Source organism: Coloeus monedula (genome assembly GCF_965178545.1).
Source record: "Coloeus monedula genome assembly, chromosome: 2".
Classification (NCBI taxonomy): Eukaryota; Metazoa; Chordata; class Aves; order Passeriformes; family Corvidae; genus Coloeus; species Coloeus monedula.
The window spans coordinates 46,024,059-46,025,379 of NC_138782.1; positions in this window are offsets into that span (position 1 = coordinate 46,024,059).

Genomic DNA, 1,321 nt, shown 5'->3' on the forward strand with positions numbered 1-1,321 from the left:
AAGGACTTCTGGAGCACAGGACCCTGTCATGAAAGCAGTGCTTGAGTTTTGGGGTGTTCTTTTGCCATGGGAGAGAGCAGTACCAGGAAAAAAAAGAGGTGATTTGCAGATAAACTTCCAGCCCAGGAAGAGTTTTTGCTCTTCTATGGCTATGCTAAGGGTGCATTTGTTTTGCATTTTTGCTCATTTTACTTGCATTAAAGTGAGATTCATACATGAGTACAGTTTTTGCTTAGCCCCATCCTGAAGCAAAAGCCTGTGGGAGGAGCTGCCCTGGTCCTTCCCTGGTATCTGAGGGCAGGGAGGGCCACTGGGCAGCCCTAAGGGCTCTCTCAGTGACTGGGGATGGACTGGAAAGTAGCTGCTTCTCAAAAAACAGTTTCTTCTCAAAAAGTAAACATAAGCTTTTATTGCCGTTTGTGTAGCGGCACACACTCCATCTGTCAGCTGCCTGTTGGGATTTTGGGAGGTGCTTAACATTAAGTCCTCGGTACTTGACCCCTGATCTCAGGTTCAGTTGTGGCTTAGGTGGTGTTATGAGATGGATTTTAGGACCTGCTTCTGTTATTTGATTAAAAGACTGTTTTAGAAGCACAGACAAAAGTTAACTTAAAATAGCATCCTAATGAGTTAGATGGCATTCACAAACTCCACATTCTCACCTATAGTATTAATTTATGGTCCTAAACCCACGACAGAAGGGGCTGATTTTTGAAAGGGGGAGGGATGCTGAGCCAGCTGCTCCTCTCCAACCTGATCAAAATCAAAGGGGTCAGGAGATGCTTGCACCTTCTGAATGAAGACCTATACTTTGCAGTGCCAAACTTGGGTTTAGGACCACTCATGAGCACAGCTCTGGGCATAGGCGAGTCCTTCAGCAGTGAGGGTGTTGCACAGGCACTGCCTTGCACAGGGAGACTGATGCTGTCACTGGTGTGTCGTTGTCTGCTGCCTCTAACAGCAGCACTTGGTCTCACTCTAACCCACAGCAGCAGGTATTCTCAATCGCCTCGGTGCCAATTTCATCCAGGTGAAGATAAATGCCCTAAAGAGCATTCTTACAGCTGAGAAAAATGACTGCTTTGGGTTTTTTGTTGCTTAATCAATGAACAGGGATGCAATGAACCCTAAGTCTATGAAACCACTCTGTTCAGGTTTTAATTTCAAACTAAAAGACTCTCTTTATCCTGAAACCAGCCTTTTATTTGGGCTTGGGATTTTCCTTAATATTTTTAGCAATTGAAGACACAGATTTTTTGGAAATGGGTGAGTTGGATTTTCACATGGCTCACAAGCCCCATTGCTGGGAAGGTGTTTTGGA